Source organism: Heterodontus francisci, chromosome 1 (genome assembly GCF_036365525.1).
Source record: "Heterodontus francisci isolate sHetFra1 chromosome 1, sHetFra1.hap1, whole genome shotgun sequence".
NCBI classification, from domain to species: Eukaryota; Metazoa; Chordata; class Chondrichthyes; order Heterodontiformes; family Heterodontidae; genus Heterodontus; species Heterodontus francisci.
The window spans coordinates 53,520,511-53,543,686 of record NC_090371.1 but is presented as its reverse complement, the minus strand read 5'-3'; positions in this window follow the sequence as shown (position 1 = coordinate 53,543,686).

Sequence of the window (23,176 nt, the reverse complement as noted above, 5' to 3'; positions counted from 1 at the left end):
CTGGAGAAATGGCATAAACAGCTATTTCATCATGGTTCTCTGTCAAAGTTATGGCGGGACATTGAGAAAATCCCTACAGAAAATACAGGTGAGTTGGAGATATGTGGAATATTTTCCCTTCTAAACCTGCGATCCTCATGTCTGGCATTTCAACGATCCATGAGAAATGCTATGATGAACCGACTAATTTTTACTTAATACAATAAATTAGGCATAGGCCAATCATATTTTGTATCAAAACTTTATTTATCAAACAAAAATGCACCATTGAAATAACATTTCTATAAAAAACGAACATCCGACTGTTCTACTGTGTATTACAAAACTCTTTTTTGTGTACAAGTTTTATGTAGAAACAGTCATTCTATGTTTCTCCTTTTAACCGTTTGCAAGTCAATGTACACTTAATATTGCAGTTGCTAATCTAATTTAGTTAACATTGCCTATATTTCAACATGTGACAGTTTGTCATTCACAAAGAGTCTTTCTCATGTGTGTGTGAAGCTCCACCACATTAAACCTTTACTGTAGTCACAAGAGAGCCCATTCCAGACTCACCAGTATGTTGACACTTTCTTCATAAATTATTGAAAAAAGGACAGCCTAATAAATTAAATATTAATTATAAAAGGTACAGTTCCCACCCTCCCTCCAATCCCCCAGTTGGCAACTCACAAAGAAAGGAGTCGCTAAACATTATTATACAATAAAAATGGTGTTGTTCGTTCCGCAATCACGTATATTCAGTTTGCCCTAGTTTACAGTCAATAGTAACAGGTTCATGCCAGCTTAATCAAGTATACATTTTTGCAATGTGTGTGGAAAATAGTCATTATCAAGGTGGCTGCTATGAGACATGGTTGTTCTGTGGTAGAAAAACAACATACAGTTCTACAAGGAAATTGAGACGACAAATAAACAGCCCAATAATGGAAAAGAGCAAAGTAGGCAAAATGGAGAAGGCCTTCTGCAAACATTACTGTTACTTTAACTTGGAACCGCAATATGTTGTAGCTATTGAAGAGGATATTGTACAAGCAACAATGTTCTTGATGACTGCTCTGTTCATGAATGTGAAAGAATCACATGACCAGTTATATTTTTAGCACAAGCGGAAGAACAGCGGCAGCCTAATGTCCTATGTAATATTCAATGTACTGTGTGGCCATTGTTTGAATCAAGTTTAAATTGATGGTGTTATGCAAAAGTGGCTTGCCAAACAAAAATTCACCAATTCAGATCAAGGATCATTCTGAATGGCAAACGATTGCGTCAATAAATTGCATGCCAATTGTGTTATTTTTTTGGAATGGTTTCAACAACATGACAAAGATAACTGGGTTAAAAATATGCAGTAATGTGCCTAGCCTGGACCTTTGTCACTGATCTAGCAAGAAGTTTATTGGGTCAGAGTGAGTTCTCTTTAATTGCATGGTAATAAAGTCATAGAGTCATTTACAGCACAGAAGGAGGCCATTTGGCTCATCAAGTCCATGCTGACCCTCCACGTAGCTATTCCAATGGTGGGTACCCACCACTGCATGGTACTGGGACCAAGGGAAAGGGGAAGTAGAGCAGTGGGGTGGGGAGGGGAGGCCCAGTTGGAGATTGATTCCTTCCACCCTCAGAAAGGCGAAATACATCCTTAGTTCTCATTAAAAATAATGAAAAATGTTTCCTGCCTGCAATCTTCGATGAGAGTGGTCTGGTGAGGTGGCCATGCAGCAATCCTCACCTTGGACTCATTCCCACCTTTCTGTGGCCTAGTACATGTGATCTTACCAGGGCACAGCATTCCTAATAATGCTGTAGGTCCTTGTAAGACCAGGGGCATGAGAATTCCCAGTGCTGGTCCCAGTTCCTCTGATGTCAGGGGCCTTGTCAAGGATGGGCAAAGGCATCACTCTGTTACAAGGTTGTGCTGAATCAAAGGCATATTGTACTTTCACTGGAATTACAGCAGGAGTCCAATGGAAGAGCCACTGATTTTTTGGCCCTGATGTTCTACTGTTTACTTGTGGTTTTTGCCATTCTGAATATCTGCAATTTGACCCTGCTGAACTTTGCCTCGCAAGACATTTTAAGAAAAAATGATACATTCCCTTAGGAAAAAGTGTAGAATGTGGCACATGGTGTTACTAATAGTTTTCTTCTTTTTCTTTATTCCTCCCAAGTTATCGCCCACCTACATCTCCCTCATTCCCTTCAGTTGGAGTATTGAACCATCCAGGCTATATTCCCTTTCATAGGTTCTGTTACTATTGTTCACCAGTTGATCTTCTAGGTGATACAATTAGAGTAAAGTAATGTATCTTCTCCCAAAAAAACGAGTAAACGATCTTAGTCCTGACAAATAACGTAGCTGCATTTGATACTTTTAGTCCCCATATATATAGCACAAATTTGATACCATACTCCCCAATCCCTATGGAATAACCAAGTAAATAGGCATCAACACTTCCCATTAACAACCTAACCGCACATGCTCCAAACTGACCAATGCATGACCATATGATATGATTTAACTGTAATTAATTACTGTTCTGATAACAGTCAGCACTCCTTGCTGCTTGGAGCAAAGGAAGTTGAGAGGCAATCTGATAGAGGTGTGTACAAGATTATGGCAGGTTTAAGCTGGACAAAGAAAAGCTGTTCCCATTAGCCAATGGTATGAGGACTAGAGGACACAGGTTTAAAGTTTTGGGCAAGAGATATGCGGGGAGGGGGAGTGGGGGGGATGTGAGGAAGAACTTTTTATGCAGTGAGTGGCCATGACCTGGAACTTGCTGCCTACAAGAGTGGTGGAAGCAGAGATGATTAATGATTTTGAAAGGAAATTGGATGGGTATTTGAGGGAAATAAACTTGCAGGTCTACAGGGATAGAACAGGAGAATGGCACTGAATGAATTGCTCTACAGAGAGCTAGCATGGACTCCATGGGCTGAATGGTTTCCTTCTGCGCCGTGATGATTCTATGGCTCTTACAGCCATGTAAAAAAATGTTTCTCTTACTAGCAGGTGACATATATTTTGGTTTAAATTTTAACCTCAGGAAAATTACCTCAATTAAATCATTTAAATGATTGAAAAGTCCACGTTTTCCCTTCGATCACCTTCAAGCTATCATTGACCAATAATATCATTGAAATGAACCAAGTTACCTTCAAGGATACAAGTTAATTATTGGATATATAGAGCAAAAGGGAGTGAATTGCCTGTTGACTGATCTTCAAGGGACATCAACATCACAATCTTGACCTGCACTGTGGGCTTTGACCCTTCACATTGATTTCTTCATTAAGTTCATTCATTTCTCCCCAATACACCCACTTCCTCCATCCACAGGTCATCATTGCAAAATGTACTTTTCTCAGTTTTTATTGTAATCTTTTACATTTTAATGGGTCTAATAGAATATAGGAAGTTGGGTGGAGAATAAATGACAGTGGCGCAGTGGTTAGCACTGCAGCCTCACAGATCCAGCGACCCGGGTTCAATTCCAGGTACTGCCTGTGTGGAGTTTACAAGTTCTCCCTGTGTCTGCGTGGGTTTCCTCCGGGTGCTCCGGTTTCCTCCCACATGCCAAAGACTTGCAGGTTGATAGGTAAATTGGCCATTCGAAATTGCCCCTAGTATAGGTAGGTGGTAGGGAAATATATAGGGATAGGTGGGGATGTGATAGGAATATGGGATTAGTGTAGGATTAGTGTAAACGGGTGGTTGATGGTCGGCACAGACTCGGTGGGCCGAAGGGCCTGTTTCAGTGCTGTATCTCTAAACTAAACTAAACTTTCTGTGGGTTGTAGGATGCTCGCCATACTGGGCCTTTCAGGTTCCCTGCTGTAAACTCCATGGAAGAGAAATAGTTTTAACAATGCACAAATATTACTGTGTTTCCTAGTGATTGTCTATTTCATATTAATACAATGGATGGGAGAATCTAAAAATAGAAGACAAATTACTTTCAAATGTATTAATTAAAGATTAAAGAAAAGTTGGTTGAGCTTTGTCTTGAAACTCCAGGCAGATATAAACAATGAATAAATCTCAGGATTTCACTGGGTCAAACCTCAGTTTGAACCAACTTTGGACATTGGTGTCATTGTCAAACTTTAAGCAGTTTTCTAACCAACTATGGATTTGGTTTCCTGTCACCTGGTTAGCTAAGCAGGCTTAGGTATCGTCACAAACCGGAAATAGATGATTTTCTCAGTTGATCTTACACCAGTTTGGCTATTACACATTACAAGCATTCTGTAATTTTATTTCTGCTAAGATTTGAAACCTGCACACACAATCCTGTAAAATTTTAAACATTACTTAATAGCAGCAGCCCTTAAAAACAGTAATATTCCTAGTGTATGTGTAATGTTTCCTTTTCTATGGAATGGTTTTGTAAAGCCACATGGGATAGTACTTTTAAGCCTTTTTCTGTACTGTAAATGACTTTATGGGCTTGATTTTGTGTGGGGAACCCTGCCTCAGCCTCTTCCTGCCACCCCCAGAGTGATCTTCCAGTCTTTTATGCCAAAGTTTCACGAGCTGGGATCCCCATCCCTTTAAAGAAGTCTAATGGAATGCTATCCTTTATTACAAGAGGAATTGAAAATAAGAGTAAGGATGTTATGCTTCAGTTATACAGGGCATTGGTGAGACCACATCTCGAATACTGTGCGCAGTTTTGGTTTCCTTATTTAAGGAGGCAGTTCAGAGGAGGTTTACTAGATTAATACCTGGAATGGAGCAGGTTGTCTTATGAGGAAAGGTTGGACAGACTGGGCTTGTTTTCACTGGAGTTAAGAAGAGTGAGGGGAGACTTGATTGAAGTTTATAAGATCCTGAACGGTCTTGAAAAGGTGGATGTGGAAAGGATGTTTCCTCTTGTGGGTGAGCCCAGCACTGTTTTAAAATTAAGGGTCACCCTTTTAGGGCAGAGTTGAGGAGAAATTTTTTCTGTCAGATGTTTGTGCGACTTTGGAACTCTCTGCCTCAGGAGGTGGTGGAGGCGGGTCATTGAATATTTTTAAGGCGGAGATAGATAGATTCTTGTTAGGCAAGGGATCAAAGGTTATTGGGGGTATATGGGAGCGTGAAATTCGAAACACAAACAGATCAGCCATGATCTTATTGAATGGCGGTGAAGGCTTGAGGGGCCGAATGGCCTACTTCTGCTCCTAATTTGTATGTTCGTATGTAAGACAGGGATCCTGTCTCCATGAGCTGCCGACCAATCAGACGGACCGCACCACCCCCCCTCCCGCCCCGCCCCACAAGTCTGCAAGGGGTGTGCCTCGGGTTACAAGGCGACCTCCCCACGTGGCAGAGGCAGCCCTCCGCTGCTGGTAAGATCCCAGTGGCAGCGAGAAGAGGCCTTTAATAGGTCACTTAAGGGCCTCAATTTTCCTGCGGATGGGAAGGCCGTCATCACCTTTCCCGCCCTGGGAAGATGGCTTGGTGATGGGGAGGTGACGGGTCCTCCGCCCCCCCGCCACCCATCATGATATTCCATGCTTCCCTGCCTCCAACCCGTCTCAGGGGGGTCTATAATATCTCGGCCTATAACTCTATGACAAGAGGCATCAAGAAACACACAGTCCAGTGGCTGGGTTTTGCTGTGTTGTTAACTAATCAGTCTTGATACTTATGTTTCCAGGCTTGTAGGGCTGATACACTTGTGATGATGTGAGATCAGAGAAAACAGTTAAAAGAAAATCATTCAGAGAACACCTCATCATTTTTGTAAATATTTGAATAATCTGCTCTTCCTCATTTGTGTGAGAGAGAGAGAGAGAGGGAACACTGGGGAGGAGTCTTAGCTAAGACTGCATGAAATGAAATGTTATTTTGTTTCTGCTTTTTCTTTTTTTAATTGCTACTTCCTTTGGAATAAATTGAAAGCTGCGAGTAAAATTATTTTCAGCTCCCGTTATGCTACTTTATCACCAGTTACCTTAATGAGTTCTGGAAATGACTTGATGCTGCTTAGTTCAATTAATTAATCTAAGTTGGGTGGTAATAATGAATAATTATTAATGTTATTACAAGCATAAGGGAGCAATTTTGAATTGCATGTTGTTTGTTCAGCCTCTCCTGCTGTCTACATCTAACCATTTTTAATTACCAATTATTTGCAGTGTTAATAATTTGGGCAACTTTGCCTGTGAATGATGGTAATAACTCAACATCAGAATTTTGATTTACTTTCATCTGTAGAAAATTCCATTAAAAAAATGTTCACCAAGAAATCAGCAGTTTAGTGCATGAGTTTGGAAGATTCTTTCTAAAAATTCGATTCTCAGGCTGTAAATGGTGCTGACAGTGGCCGATATTGCCTATCCCTAATTGCCCTGAGACAAGGGTGGGAGGCCGACTCTTTGAAGTGCTGCAGACCTAGTGGCGCTGTGCTCCCACAATGACATTGTTCTGTCGTTCTACAACTGAGTGGCTTGCCAGGCTACTTTAGAGGGTATTACATATCATAAGACCATAAGAAATCGGAGCAGGGATAGGCTATTTGGCCTTTCGAGCCTGCTCTGCCATTCATTAAGATCATGGCTGATCTGATTGTGGCCTAAACTCCATTTTCCTGCCTGCCTCCCATAACCCTTGACTCCCTTGTAGATCAAAAATCTGTCTAACTCAGCCTTAAATATGTTCACTGACCAAGCCTCCACTGCTCTCCGGAAAAGAGAATTCCAAACACACCCTGACAGAAGAAATTCCTCCTCTTCTCCGTCCTGAGTGGGAGACCCTTAATTTAAAATGTTGCCCCCTAGTTCTAGATTCCCCTATGAGGCAAAACATCCTCTCAGCATCTACTCTGTCAAGCCCCCTCAGAATCTTACAAGTTTCAATCAGATTACCTGTCAATCTTCTAAACTCCAAGGAATTTCGGTCCAACCTGCTCAATGTTTCCTCATTAGACAACTCCACCATCCCTAGTCAGCCTAGTGAACCTTCTCTGAACCGCTCCCAATGCAAGTTTGTCCCTCCTTAAATAACATGACCAAAACTGTACACAATACTCTAGGTGCGGTCTCACCAATGCCCTGTTCAGTTGCAGCAAGACTTCCCTATTTTATACTCCATACCCCTTGCAATAAAGGCCAACATTCCATTTGCCATCCTAATTGCTTGCTGTACCTACATGCTGACTTTTGTGATTTATGTACAAGGACACCCAGATCCCTCTGAACCGCAATATTCTGCAGTCTCTCTCCATTGAAGTAATATTCTTCTTTTTTATTCTTCCTGCCAGTGGACAACCTCACATTTTCCCACATTATACTCTGCCAAATGTTTGCCCACTCCTTAACCTATCTGTATCCCTTTGCAGACTCTTTGTATCCTCCTCACAACTTGTTTTCCATCCTATCTTTGTATCATCAGCAAATTCGGCTACAATACACTCAGTCCCTTCATCCAAGTCATTAATAGAGTTTGTAAATAGTTGAGACCCCAACACTGATTCCTGTGGCACACCACTAGTTTGCCATCCTGAAAATGACCCACTTATCCTGTTTGTTTCCTGTTAGTTAAGAAGTTCACTATCCATGCTAATATATCACCCCCAAAACCATGAACTCTTGTATAGTAACCTCTTGGACTGGATCTTGTTCTCCTCTTGACATTGAGCTCCGTGGTGGGTGCCATAAGATTGGAGCGGCAGCGACCCACCACAGAACTAGATGCTGGAATTGCTGGGCTGAATCATCCAGGTGACAGGGAAGCTCTGTGGCGGGCCCTCTGCTGATTGGCAATGGGACCCAACTTTGCATATTTAAATTACTTGTTTGCATTAATTAAAATCTAATCTGCAGCGATCTTACCTGCAGTTCCGAATCTTCAATGCCACGGCAGTACTCACGCACCTTCAATTTCCCATCCAGGGAATGCTGGTGTCACCGAGGTGGGGAAGACGGGAACTCTGCATTTGTAGTGCAGTAGGGGGTGGGGGAAGGGGTGAATTCTGCATTTTTAGTGTGGTGTGGCAGGGGGAAGGGGTCAACTCTGTACTTCGTGCAGTTGGGGGGAGAAGGGGTCAACTCTGCATTGATAGTGTAATTGGAAAGGAGGACGGGGAAAATATGTATTTTTGGTGTACTTGGGGGGGGGAGCGGGAATGAGGGTAACTCTGCAGTTTCTTCGCAGGGCTGACAGCCCTTTAAAAATGGTACCAGGGTATGCACAGGAAGAGTTGATGCCATTCATGGTGTCGGTAAGGCCATCCCTGCCAGGTGATTGGGGGGTGTGGCCGCTGTGCGTATGATAATGAGCAGCCGGGCTCAAGATCAAGGCAGTGTGGCAGCATGTGGCCCGTGCGTGCCAGCTGCCATTTTGTACGCCCACCGCCAGGATCAGTGGTAGGATTCAGCCCTTTATGTGGCACCCGATCGAATGCCTTTTAGAAATCCAAATACACAACATCCGCTGGTTCCCCTTTATCCACTCTGCTTCTTACATCCTCAAAGAACTCTAATACATTTGTCAAACACGATTTCCCTTTCACAAAACCATGCTGACTCTGATTTTCTCGATGTCCTGCTACTACTTCTTTAATAATGGATCAGTAACATACTGCAGAACTAGAGTCAGATTTTGGTGCTTTCCCTTCACTAACCGATATTAACAATCAGGTTGGGCTTTTTACAACAAGTCAACAACCATCTTGATCATTTTTTTCTTTTGCTACCCCACATATTTCCAGACTTATTCCTATTATTTTCACAGCTTGCCATGGTGGGATTGAATTACTGACCTCTAAATTGGTTGTCCAGTAGCATAGCCACCAAGCGATTGTACCCATGTCAAACTAAATTACAAATTTTCTTTTTTTGGTTCATTCTCAGGATGCGGGTGTCACTGACAAGTCCAGTATTTATTGCCAATCCCTGGTTGCCCTTGAGAAAGTTTTGATGGGCCTTCTCTAAAATCTTGCTAGATCACTTCAGAGGTCAGTTAAGAGTCAATTATGTTGGTGTAGGACTGGGGTCATAGGTAATCTAGATTGATTAAAGACAACAGATTTCCTTCCTTGAACAACATAGGTGAACTAGTTGTGTTGTTACGACAGTCTGATAGCCTCATGGTCACTTGTGCTGATATTAGGGGGTACAGTACATTGTGGTTATGTTACTGAACTAATCCATGGGTCTGGACTAATAATCTGAAGATGTGAGTTCAAAATCCCATCATGGCAGTTTGAGAATTTGAATTCAGTTAATTAAATAAATCTCGAATGTAAAAAGATAGTATCAGTAATGGTGACAATTAAGTCATTGGATTTTCGTAAAAACCTAATTGGATCGCTAACGTTCCTTTAGTGAAGGAAATCTGCTGTCTTTACCCAGTCTGGGCCTATATGTGACTCCAGGCTCAGAGCAATGGGGTAGACTCTTAACTGCCCTCTGAAATGGACAGCTGTCATACAACCGTTGCAAGGGTAACTAGGGATGGACAATAAATTGAAGTTGACGCGCTTGTCAAGAGGAAGAGGGCGGCTTATGTTAGGATGAGACGTGAAGGCTCAGTTAGGGCGCTTGAGAGTTACAAGCTAGCCAGGAAGGATCTAAAGGGAGAGCTAAGAAGAGCAAGGAGAGGACACGAGAAGTCATTGGCGGATAGGATCAGGGAAAACCCTAAGGTTTTCTATAGGTATATCAGGAATAAAAGAATGACTAGAGTTAGATTAGGGCCAATCAAGGATAGCAGTGGGAAGTTGGGTGTGGAATCAGAGGAGATAGGGGAAGCGTTAAATGAATATTTTTCGTCAGTATTTACAGTAGAGAAAGAAAATGTTGTCGAGGTGAATACTGAGATTCAGACTACTAGGCTAGATGGGATTGAGGTTCACAAGGAGGGGGTGTTAGCAATTTTGGAAAGTGTGAAAATAGATAAGTCCCCTGGGCCAGATGGGATTTATCCTAGGATTCTCTGGGAAGCCAGGGAGGAGATTGCAGAGCCTTTGTCCTTGATCTTTATGTCATCATTGTCGACAGGAATAGTGCCGGAAGACTGGAGGATAGCAAATGTTGTCCCCTTGTTCAAGAAGGGGAGTAGAGACAGCCCTGGTAATTATAGACCTGTGAGCCTTACTTCGGTTGTGGGTAAAATGTTGGAAAAGGTTACAAGAGACAGGATTTATAATCATCTTGAAAAGAATAAGTTCATTAGCGATAGTCAGCACGGTTTTGTCAAGGGTAGTTCGTGCCTCACAAACCTTATTGAGTTTTTCGAGAAGGTGACCAAACAGGTGGATGAGGGTAAAGCAGTGGATGTGGTGTATATGGATTTCAGTAAGGCGTTTGATAAGGTTCCCCACGGTAGGCTATTGCAGAAAATACGCAAGTATGGGGTTGAAGGTGATTTAGAGCTTTGGATCAGAAATTGGCTAGCTGAAAGAAGACAGAGGGTGGTGGTTGATGGCAAATGTTCATCCTGGAGTTTAGTTACTAGTGGTGTACCGCAAGGATCTGTTTTGGGGCCACTGCTGTTTGTCATTTTTATAAATGACCTGGAAGAGGGTGTAGAAGGGTGGGTTAGTAAATTTGCGGATGACACGAAGGTTGGTGGAGTTGTGGATAGTGCCGAAGGATGTTGTAGGGTACAGAGGGACATAGATAGGCTGCAGAGCTGGGCTGAGAGATGGCAAATGGAGTTTAATGCGGAAAAGTGTGAGGTGATTCACTTTGGAAGGAGTAACAGGAATGCAGAGTACTGGGCTAATGGGAAGATTCTTGGTAGTGTAGATGAACAGAGAGATCTTGGTGTCCAGGTACATAAATCCCTGAAAGTTGCTACCCAGGTTAATAGGGCTGTTAAGAAGGCATATGGTGTGTTAGCTTTTATTAGTAGGGGGATCGAGTTTCGGAGCCACGAGGTCATGCTGCAGATGTACAAAACTCTGGTGAGATCGCACCTGGAGTATTGCGTGCATTCTGGTCACCGCATTATAGGAAGGATGTGGAAGCTTTGGAAAGGGTGCAGAGGAGATTTACTAGGATGTTGCCTGGTATGGAGGGAAGGTCTTACGAGGAAAGGCTGAGGGACTTGAGGTTGTTTTCGTTGGAGAGAAGGAGGAGGAGAGGTGACTTAATAGAGACATATAAGATAATCAGAGGGTTAGATAGGGTGGATAGTGAGAGTCTTTTTCCTCGGATGGTGATGGCAAATACGAGGGGACATAGCTTTAAGTTGAGGGGTGATAGATATAGGACAGATGTTAGAGGTAGTTTCTTTACTCAGAGAGTAGTAGGGGCGTGGAACGCCCTGCCTGCAACAGTAGTAGACTCGCCAACTTTAAGGGCATTTAAGTGGTCATTGGATAGACATATGGATGAAAATGGAATAGTGTAGGTCAGATGGTTTCACAGGTCGGCGCAACATCGAGGGCCGAAGGGCCTGTACTGCGCTGTAATGTTCTAAAAAAAATATTAGCAACACTCACATCTCATAAATTCATAAATGGGATGTCCAGCTTCTTTTTTTAAAAAAAAGATGAATTCTAGTCTTAAGCTTCCATAGTGGGATTTGAACTCATGGGCCAGGATTTTATCTTGGTAATGGGGAACACGACCACCTGCTAAAGTGCCGGCGAGAGCCCTGCGTCACCTCCTCTGGGGAAAGCCGGCCAGATTACGTGCCAATTAAGCACTTAAGTGGTGAGCAGCGGGCCTTCCCTGGAATTAAAGATCCTGGCAATGGAAGTCCTGCCGGCTGAGAGCTGTCAACCAATCAGAGGCCGGAAGCTCTTTCACTGAGCAGTGCTACCACGGAGGCAGTGACTGCTGCCGGTACTGGACTCACTGGAGGCGTTGGATTCAGACCACAGGTAAGTCAGGGCAGGAGGGGTTTCGCAGCGTGGTGGTCGAGGAGGAGAAGGTTGTAGGGGGACTGTCAGCATGGGCAGGGAGGTGGCTCCAGTGGCAACCAATCCCACCCCCCCCACACCTTTCCCAATGCTGGGGCCCTCGATCAGGCACTAAGTGCCTTTTAACGAGCCACAACCCCACCCCAGAGCCGGCAAACAACCCGCATGGGTTTGCTTGACGTGTTTCCCATGCAGCAACAGGCTGCCCGCCACTGGGTTAATACCGGCGGTAGCAGGATGAGGCCTTTAATTGGGCATTAATTGGGCAGGAATGTGGAGGGGTCCCACCACAACCACCACCCCCCTGCACCCATCAACCCGCCCGATTATGTGCTCTCCCTGCCTCCAAACCCAACATGGGGGAGAGCATAAAATTCCCCCCATGTTCTCTAAGTTATTGCTCCAGGCCTCTGGATTACTATTCCAATAACATAATCACTACGCTACAGTACCTCTAGTTTTTAAAACATTAAGCAAACAAATTTCAAGAAGCTAAGAAATTATATCATGACTCACAAAATGGGTGGATTTACCTATGAAAAGTGAACATTTATTTTTTCTATATAAAATATTAGAAGATAAACTAGGAGACACATGCAAAAGAGACAGAAATAAAAATAATTGTGTTAATTTAGCAACTAATGTGTTAGATGTAATGAAGGTATGGGCAAATCAGATCACTACAGGCAGATGCTCCCTCAGTATTTGTAACTCCCTGAGGAGTAGAGAATAAATTAATTATAAAATGACTCAATGATTCAAACAACGCAGCATCACTATACTTAGTGTGAAATATATTGCACCTCTCTGTAATCTGCTCATCCGTAAATTAATCTTGGCATCAAAAGTAGAGTCTCGAATGAAATGTGGTAAAACTGGATAACTTGAATGGATAGTTTTTTTTTAGAATAAACTAGGAGACAAAAGTAAAAAAGACAGAAGCAAGAAAAACAATACATATTAATTTAGCAACTATGAGTTAAATACAAGGTATTAAAAAAATTATTGCACCACCTGATGCACATGCTGATAAACTCAGTACTAAAACCAAAATGAATTGGTTTTCCAGACTCATTTCCTTTTGTAAGTGTCATACAGCCGGTCAGCACTAAAATTAATTTTCCCCTGTCCTTATATGATTTATTGAAAGCATAAGGCTAGATTATAAGGCTGGAGTTAATTCACAAAACAGTAAGTTTCAGAGATGTTACGATATAATTTACAGTTGTAACATAAGATGATTCCCTCCATTGAGCAATTTTATTATTATTTTACTTCTACTGTTTGGTTGAAAATCAATATGATTGAAACAGTGGGGGCAGTACCATGTGCTTTTTGTAATCTGTAAGTTTGTTCAGTTTGTTATTAGAGATAGGTATTTGAGACCATCTCCATTGTGAAAGTATCCCCATTCTGCATTGTATTTATTTTAAAGCTCTAAAATGTGATTTGATCGGCTAAAAAAGAAATTAACACTAGATCAATTGCTTTAGGAAATTAAATGGCAAAGACCTGAAGACTATCACATGACATGAAATCTGTGTTGCGTCAAACAGAGGCTATTTATTTAGAGATACAGCACTGAAACAGGCCCTTCGGCCCACCGAGTCTGTGCCGACCAGCAACACCCATTTATACTAATCCTACAGTAATCCCATATTCCCTACCACCTACCTACACTAGGGACAATTTACAACAGCCAATTTACCTATCACCTGCAAGTCTTTGGCTGTGGGAGAAAACCAGAGCACCTGGTGAAAACCCACGCGGTCACAGGGAAAACTTGCAAACTCCGCACAGGCAGTACCCAGAATCGAACCTGGGTCCCTGTAGCTGTGAGGCTGCAGTGCTAACCACTGCGCCACTGTGCTGGAGGAGGCAAAATTGTAATTTGCTCCAGGAAGGAGGAATTATTAAACTGTCTGCAGCACAGTGACGGTTAAGTTATACAGAACCAGTTTTGGTGCCTAAAGAGTAGCTCAAACTGCCTGATATGCTCAAATAGTGCAGAAAGAGAACTAGGCCTCTGAATTCTGATTGAAGTTTCTTTTGGTGTAAATCACTACCAAAGGCTCAGGGTCAGTAGTTTCCCTGTATACAGTCATTGGAAGACTTGTTGTTGGACAATCCTAACCCTTAATGTATTCTATATTCTGCCGGAATTTTACGCTGTGGCGGAGGCCCTGCCCATCGGCTAAAAAGTCAGGGGCGAGCCTGCCTCCGCCAGGCCTGGCAGCCATGCATCATATTGCATAGCCCAGGCCCTTAATTGGTCGTAGTCAGGACATCCACCCCTCTGAGGCTGCAAGTCCCAACTCCAGGAGCTGCTGGCCAATCAGAGGGCCAGCAGCTCCTCAGTCCCAGCAGCGCCACTGGGAACAGTGTCCACTGCTGGGTCTGCACCCAGCCAAAAAGGCAAGAGGGACATCGGCACCGAAAGGTGAGTGGGGTTTCGGGCCTTGCCAGGGACAATCAGCTCGGCGCTGGCGAGGGGGTGGGGGTCGATTAGGAGTTCGGAGGGGGGTGCTCCAGTCGAGGCAGCTTGTGCTGTGGTGGGGGGGCCCATCTGTGGTGAGCGATCAGGAGAGCCCCATCCCCAAAGCCTGCAAGGAGGCTGCCAGGTAATATACCAGGGGCAACAGGAGGAGGCCTTTAAGTGGAAATGAATTGGCCACTTAAGGGCCTTAAATGGCCTGGGGCAATGGGTCATTTTCCCCCACAGCTGGAAAATGTCAGTGAGGGCGGGTAGGCGACGGGAACAGCACGCCCAACCTTCCACTCGATTTTACGCCCCCCACCCCCCCCACCTCCAGTCTGATCTGGGGTGGGGGGGGGGGTGGTGTTGCATAAAATTCCGGCCAACGTTACCTGTGTTACAAGAGTCATTAGTTCACCAGCCAACAATTACTGTCAAAGGATCTGTGAATAAAATATTTAGAGCCAGATGTGAAGATCAATAATAGTGCAAAGCTAACAATGAACAGTGGCCCCTTAGATTGCAGATGTCAAAAATTAAGAATAGGCTAATGAGAATGGACATGTGACAAACCTTCTTATAGTCCTTTTTATTGAAAAAGATCAGGGAGATGGTGGGTGGTCGGAAATATTTTGTGCTTATCAAGAAGAGAAGTGCTAAATCTGCAGAAAGGAACACGTTTTCACTTTTAGCACCTGGTGTGTGTATTAAGCATTTCCAATCCCTAGCATAGGATGAATAAGATCCAAAACCTATTTTCAGGATGTCCCAACATCATTCATTACTCTCAACTTATTTCTGTGAGGGAACGAAAGATGAGAGAGAGAGAGCAGTAGAGTTCCAACCTTCAATCTGAGCTGCATTTAGGCAGAAGTCTCAAAGGTCAACAACAACTACATGTATTCTTGTAGTACCTTTCATGTGGACAAATGTCCCAGAGTGCTTCACAAGAAAAATGGATGATAAGTCAAAGGTGATCTTGGTCAAAGAGGTGGGATGGAAGGATAGTCTTAAAAGGGAAGAGGGAGATAATTCTTTTCCTGGGGCCTAAATTTTTATATCAATATTTCAAAATCCCAACTGTGTAGTCTTTGGTCCTCCATTTGCCACAACATTTGCAAGGGGTGAAAGGTTATCGGGGGTAGGCGGGAATGTGGAGTTGAGGTTACAATTTGATCAGCCATGATTTTGTTGAATGGCAGGGCAGGCTTGAGGGGCTGAGTGACCTACTCCTGCTCCTAATCATATGTTAGTATGTAACATTTCTGCAGCTACTGATTTGCTCCACAGCATGTTCACTTGCACTTTTGATGCCCTGGTCCCCAATAAAATGATTACTCTTTCTCATCTTGGCCGTTCTCCCTGGTATGACCCTGATCTCCACTCTCTTAAGTACAAGAGATGTAGGACATGGCGAACAACTGGTTTAGCTATCCACCACCAGATCTGGCTGGACCACATAAAGAATTATCCAGTCCTGCTCTCGTCTTCTGAAACTGCTCACTATTCCAGGATCACCCTCGAATGCAAAGTTAACCCTGGCTTCTTTTCTCTACTGCACACCATCTTCTTAAACCCTTCTCCCTTGTCTCCTCCACTCTAACCCTCAACAATAAGTGTGAGGAACTAATGGACTTCTTTGTCACTAAGATTGAGACCATCCAATCAGCTGTATCTGCTGTGTACTTGCTGTTCACTTGCCCACTAGGCAAAACGTCCTCTAATGCTTCCCCCCTGCCCGAGCCCTAAACTCACATCTTTCTCTCATTTCTCCCCTCATGACCTCTCTGAGCTCATCTTGTCCATGAGACCCACACCTTCTCCAGTGATCCTATTTCCACTAGCTTGCAAACCTTCCCCTCATGGTGTCCATATTAGCTGATATTGTTAACCATTCTTTCTTTATTTTATTTATTTAGAGATACAGCACTGACACAGGCCCTTCGGCCCACCGAGTCTGTGCCGACCAACAACCACCCATTTATACTAATGCTACATTAACCCCAAATTCGCTACTACATCCCCACCATTCTCCTATCTACACTAGGGGCAATTTATAATGGCCAATTTACCTATCAACCTGCAAGTCTTTGGCTGTGGGAGGAAACCGGAGCACCCGGTGAAAACCCACAAAAACACAGGGAGAACTTGCAAACTCCGCACAGGCAGTACCCAGAACTGAACCCGGGTTGCTAGAGCTGCGAGGCTGCAGTGCTAACCACTGCGCCACTGTGCCGCCCATCTCTCTTCAAATGTTGTCCCCCTCTCCTTTAAATCTGCTGTTATCATCCCTCTGCTCAAAAAAACAGCCCTTGGCCTCCCTGTCCATGCAAACTACCATCCCATCTCCAACCTCCCTTTCCTCTCCGCAGATCTTGAATGTGTTCTCGCCTCCCAAATCTGTGCCCATCTTTCCATTTGATCAGTTTTCCCCCCTGCAACAGTACTGAAGTGGCTCTTATTAAGTCACAAGCGACATCCTTTATGACTGTACCAAAGGTAAATTATCCCTCTCGTCCTTCTCAACCTGTCTGCAGCCTTTGACACGGTTGAGCACACCATCCTCCTCCAACGCCTCTCCACTGTTGTCCAGCTGGGTGGGACTGCTCTTGCCTGGTTCGAATCTTATCTACCTATTCATAGCTGGAACATCATTTGCAAGGGCTTCTCTCCTTGCTCCCACACATTACCGCCAAGGATCTATCCTTGGCACCCTACGATATATTTTTTTTTATTATTCATTCATGGGATGTGGGCATTGCTGGCCAGGCCAGCATTTATTGCCCATCCCTAATTGCCCTTGAGAAGGTGGTGGTGAGATGCCTTCTTGAACCGCTGCAGTCCATGTGGGGTAGGTACACCCACAGTGCTGTTAGGAAGGGAGTTCCAGGATTTTGACCCAGCGACAGTGAAGGAATGGCGATATAGTTCCAAGTCAGGATGGTGTGTTACTTGAAGGGGAACATGCAGGTGGAGGTGTTCCCATGCATTTGCCGCCCTTGTCCTTTTAGTTGATAGAGGTCACGGGTTTGGAAGGTGCTGTCTAAGGAGTCTGGGTGCATTGCTGCAGTGCATCTTGTAGATGGTACACACTGCTGCCACTGTGCCTCGGTGGTGGAGGGAATAAATGTTTGTAGATGAGGTGCCAATCAAGCTGGCTGCTTTGTCCTGGATGGTGTTGAGTTTCTTGACTGTTGTTGGAGCTGCACCCATCCAGGAAAGTGGAGAGTATTCAATCACACTCCTGAATTGTGCCTTGTAGATGGTGGACAGGCTTTGGGGAGTCAGGAGGTAGGTTACTCGCCACAGGATTCCTAGCCTGTGACCTGCTCTTGTAGCCAAGGTATTTATATGGCTACTCCAGTTCAGTTTCTGGTCAATGGTAGCCTCTAGGATGTTAATAGTGGGGGATTCAGTGATAGTAATGCCATTGAATGTCAAGGGGAGATGGTTAGATTCTCTCTTGTTGAGATGGTCATTGCCTGGCACTTGAGTGGTGCGAATGTTACCTGCCACTTATCAGCCCAAGCCTGGATATTGTCCAAGTCTTGCTGCATTTCTACACGGACTGCTTCAGTATCGGAAGAGTCACGAATGGTGCTGAACATAGTGCAATCATCAGCGAACATCCCCACTTCTGACCTTATGATTGAAGGAAGGTCATTGATGAAGCAGCTGAAAATGGTTGGGTCTACGACACGACCCTGAGGAACTCCTGCAGTGATGTCCTGGAGCTCAGATGATTGACCTCCAACAACCACAACCATCTTCCTTTGTGCTAGCTATGATTCCAATCAGTGGAGGGTTTTCCCCATGATTCCCATTGACCTCAGTTTTGCTCGGGCTCCTTGATGCCATACTCAGTCAAATGCTGCCTTGATGTCAAGGGCAGTCACTCTTACCTCACCTCTTGAGTTCAGCTCTTTTGTCCATGTTTGAACCAAGGCTGCAATGAGGTCAGGAGCTGGGTGGCCCTGGCGGAACCCAAACTGAGCGTCACTGAGCAGGTTATTGCTAAGCAAGTGCCGCTTGATGGCACTGTTGATGACACCTTCTATCACTTTACTGATGATTGAGAGTAGGCTGATGGGGTGGTATTTGGCCGGGTTGGACTTGTCCTGCTTTTTGTGTACAGGACATACCTGGACAATTTTTCACATTGCCGGGTAGACGCCAGTGTTGTAGCTGTAGTGGAACAGCTTGGCTAGGGGTGCGGCAAGTTCTGGAGCACAGGTCTTCAGTACTATTGCCGGAATATTGTCAGGACCCATAGCATTTGCCGTATTCAGTGCCTTCAGTCGTTTCTTGATATCACACAGAGTGAATCGAATTGGCTGAAGTCTGGCATCTGTGATGCTGGGGACTTCAAGAGGGGGCCAAGATGCATCATCAACTCGGCACTTCTGGCTGAAAATTGTTGCAAATGCTTCAGCCTTATCTTTCGCACTGATGTGCTGGGATCCCCCATCATTGAGGATGGGGATATTTGTGGAGCCATCTCCTCCAATTAGTTGTTTAATTGTTCACCACCATTCACGACTGGATGTGACAGGACTACAGAGCTTAGATCTGATCCATTGGTTATGGGATCACTTACCTCTGTCTATCGCATGCTGCTTACGCAGTTTGGCATGCAGATAGTCCTGTGTTGTTGCTTCACCAGGTTGACACTTCATTTTGAGATGCGCCTGGTGGTGCTCCTGGCATGCTCTCCTGCATGCTTCATTGAACCAGGGTTTGTCTCCTGGCTTGATGGTAATGGTAGAGTGGGAGTTATGCAGGGCCATGAGGTTACAGATTGTGGTTGTGTACAATTCTGCTGCTGCTGCTGATGGCCCTCATGGATGCCCGGTTTTGCATCGCTAGATCTGTTTGATATCTATCCCATTTAGCACGGTGTTAATGCCACACAACACGTTGGATGGTATCCTCAATGTGAAGGCAGGACTTCTCTCCACAACGACTGTGCGGTGGTCACTCCTACCAATACTGTCATGGACAGATGCATCTGTAGCAGGCAGATTGGTGAGGACAGGGTCAAGTATGTTTTTCCCTCTTGTTGGTTCCCTCACCAGCTGCCGCAGACCCAGTCTAGCAGATATGTCCTCTTGGACTCGGCCAGCTAGGTCAGTAGTGATGCTACCGAGCCATCTTGGTGATGGACATTGAAGTCCTCCACCCAGAGTACATTCTGTGCCCTTGCCACTTTCAGTGCTTCCTCCAAGTGCAGTTCAGCATGGAGGAGAACTGACTCATCAGCTGAGGGTGGGCGGTAGGTGGTAATCAGCAGGAGGTTTCCTTGTCCATGTTTGACCTGTTGCCATGAAACTTCATGGGGTCCAGAGTCGATGTTGAGGACTCCCAGGGCAACTCCCTCCCTACTGTATACCACTGTAGCACCACCACTGCTGAGTCTGTCCTGCCGGTGGGACAGGACATACCTGGGGATGGTGATGGGACAGTCTGGGACTTTGTCTGCAAGGTATGATTCCGTGAGTATGACTATGTCAAGTTGTTGCTTGACTAGTCTGTGGGACAGCTCTCCCAACTTTGGCACAAGCCCCCAGATGTTCGTAAGGAGGACTTTGCAGGGTCGACAGGGCTGGGTTTGCTGTTGTCGTTTCCGGTGCCTAGGTCGATGCTGGGTGGTCCGTCCGGTTTCATTCCTTTTTATTGACTTCATAGTGGTTAGATACAACTGAGTGGTTTGCTAGGCCATTTCAGAGGGCATGTAGGAGTCAACCACATTGCTGTGGGTCTGGAGTCACATGTCGGCCAGACCAGGTAAGGACAGCAGATTTCCTTCCCTAAAGGACATTAGTGAACCAGATGAGTTTTTACAACAATCGACAATGGTTTCATGGTCATCATGAGACTAGCTTTTTTAATTCCAGATTTATTAATTGAATTCATTTTCCACCTTCTGCTGTGGTGGGATTTCACAGCAATACCCTAGGTCTCTGGGTTACTAGTCCAGTGACAATACCACTACGCTGTCCCTTGACAACATCATCTGAATGCACGTGCGCTGACGACCTCACCACCACCTCTCTCAACTCCTCCACTGTTGCTAAATTATCAGACAGCTTTTCCGACATCCAGTACTGGATGAGCAGAAATTTCCTCCAATTAAATACTGGGAAGCCGTTGCTTTCGGTCCCCACGCCAAACTCAGTTCCTCAGCTACTGACTCCATCCCTCTCCCAGCAGCTGTCTGAAGCTAAACCAGACTGGTGACCTTGGTATCATATTTGGCCCCGAGATGAGCTTCTGACCATATATTTGCACCATCACTAAGACCGCCTATTTCCACCGCCATAATATTGCCCGACTTCACCCCTGTCTCGGCTCATCTGCTGCTGAAACCCTCATTCATGCCTTCGTTACCTCTAGCCTTGACTATTCCAATGCACTCTTGGCTGGTCTCACACATTCTACCCTCCGTAAACTTGAGGTCATCCAAAATTCTGCTGCTATATCTTAACTCGCACCAGGTCCCATTCCCCTACCACCCCTGTACTCACTGACCTAGTCAAGCAACATTTGATTTTAAAATTATCATCCTTGTTTTCAAATTCCTCCATGGTCTCGCCCCTCCCTATCTCTGTAAACTCCTCCAGCTCCACAACCCTCTAAGATATCTGCGCTCCTCTAATTCTGGCCTTTTGAGCATCCCCAATTTTAATAGTTACACTTTTGGTGGCCATTCCTTCAGTTGCCCAGGCCCTAAGCTCTCAAATTTCTCCCCTACACCTCTCCACCTTTTTATCCTGCTTTCTTCCTTTAAAACACTTGTTAAAACCTAGATCTTTAACCAAGTTTTCGGTCATCTGACCTAATATCACTTTATGTGGCTCAGTGTCATGTTTTGCTTTATAATGCTCCTGTGAAGTTCCTTGGATGTTTTATTACATTAAAGGTTCTATATCAATATAAGTTGTTGGCAATGCTTCACTGTCTCACATTTCCCTCGGCAAAAAGTAATTTTCCCCAAGTATGCAAGTGTGAAAGCTAAGTTTATTTTAGTTCCTGTAATGTAATGTTGAAGACTAAATATTTACTTTTTGTACTGTTGGTGAAGTTGCGTGTGTTATTTACTGGCCCCAAGTGCTTTGTGGTCCTGCATATATGCAAGTTAAAAGCCCTGACTACAGCCCAGTATCTGCTCCCCTAGCTGAAGAATGTCATGCATGGTTATAGGCTACTAATAAATGCTAGAAAATAAGAAACAATAGAATGAAAACAAACCATGCAGCTCATCAGACCTAATTCTTCTATATTCTACATGTAATTACCCAACTATGGACTGTACCCTGTTTGTTTAATGTTTGCATAAGTTCAGCGTAACATTCCCTCATCCCCAAAACTCCACAATATTCAGCCACTGTCACATCTCCACAATTCAACCCCAGCCTGCTGCTCTCCAGTGACATTTCACACTTCAAACTCAGCACTTTAGGAACCATTATGTCCCACAGAATATTTTGACCAACTCATCAATATAAGTTTCAACAGTAGGGAACGTTAATTGACAAGAAACATTAAAAATGATTGTTAAAATGTAATTGTTTCAACATTGCCCTAGATTTTGCAGGACTCTTTTTTTTTCCAGTATCTAAAAAATAGCTTGCGGCGAGTAAGAGTAAACAGCTTAAGAAAGTTATCCTTATTGGGTTATTGATCTGAACCACAATAGTTCAGATGCCTAGTTATAAATTTCAGGATACCTTTATGCTGTAGGCCTCTGTCAGTGACAACTTGAAGGTTGTTTACTAATTCAATATGTCCTAGAGCCACACTTCCTAAATATCCAAGAATAATGCAGCAAGAGTCTTATTAGTTTATGGCTATTAGTCCATAAAAATTCAGCTTTCAAACAAACCCATAGAAGTAGAAATTCATCTGGGCAGGTTTTTGGGCCCAAGATTGGCACTTTGTAGGTAGTGCACTCTTCTTCACGTAGATGGAACTAGGAGGTAAATTGGTTAAGGGCCCTCATTATCATAAAACAGATGGGTTGCCAGCAGTAGTCACGCTGTTCAATGACAACTCGCCTAATTGGAGATGTGAATATCAGGCATTTCCAATAATTTAAGTGAAGATCGAACCTCTTAAAGGAGAGATGCTCTTTGGCGGCAGTTATCCTCTCAAACATGTCAAGGAGAAACTTCAAAAACCAGAAGGTAGTTGGACAAGCTGTTCGGCACCAGCTGACGTAGATGGCAAAGTGGGTCAGTGTCAGAAGCACCACCCCACAGACCTGGCTGAAATGCAGGAGAAGGTGGTTAGTGACCTGACCAGGGTGCTGAGTTAAAGTTCCTTACTCCTATCTAATATAACTGTTGCACTATAACCCTGCACTACCTAAAGCACCAGCATGCTGAACCCTTCCCTTCACCGATTATCAACTCTCTCCTCCATTCACTTCAGCACACTTTACTCTACCTCTTTCTGTTACACTCTGCATCTCCTACTCCTCACTATTACTGCCTTCACCTCCTCCTTTCTATGCCACTTCTCGCACTCTGGCAACACTATTCATCTTAACATGCACATTCCCAAAGCATCTCACTATAACTACCACCAACATTCTGCCTTCTTTCTTGATGGGCAAGCTCATAAGCAATAGCAAGGAGGAGGTAAGGACAAAAGGAGGGAGAACCTGCATTCAAGCGATCTCCACATCAAGAAAGATGTCATGGTGTCCATGAGTATGGGTTGTCTCTGGGGCGTGGCGAATGGCGAGGCTGGAGAATGTGCTCTGCAGGGCTCTTGGCTATCAGACACTCTTTCACTTTTCACTAAAATCCCCCAATCACACACTATTCCT